Genomic DNA, 497 nt, shown 5'->3' with positions numbered 1-497 from the left:
TAATCTGATTTTGGCCTAAGAGTTTCCATAATAAAAGGAACTTATCAGAAATCGTATTATGGAATACATTGTTTCTGATTAAGGTTGAAATTCTTATTCTCTGTTCTCTGTTCCTTTTATTGTGCGGAGCCTCTAGGGCCCTGTTGTACCAATGTTATTTTGATTTTAAGCAAGGCTTAAAACTCTTTCTATCTCTGTCTCTTTTTGGCTTTAAAACGAGATAGATAGAATTTTAGTTTCACTTAAAATCAAAGTGACATTGGTGCAACTGGGCCATAAGCCGAAGACACAATGCGAAGGAATAAGAAACTGTTATTCCGATATATCCGATTTCTGATAGGTTGAAATTGTGTTATTCGCTATCGCTATTCCCTCGCATTATGTCTTGGGCTTAACAGTTGCAAAACAAACGATATAAGCGCTTAGTAATTCTTTAATTTGATTGATTCCTACATTTTTCCCGGAAAGTATTTTATATATAATTATATAAAATTATA

Source organism: Atta colombica, unplaced genomic scaffold, assembly GCF_001594045.1.
Source record: "Atta colombica isolate Treedump-2 unplaced genomic scaffold, Acol1.0 scaffold27, whole genome shotgun sequence".
NCBI classification, from domain to species: Eukaryota; Metazoa; Arthropoda; class Insecta; order Hymenoptera; family Formicidae; genus Atta; species Atta colombica.
This window is presented reverse-complemented; position numbering follows the sequence as displayed.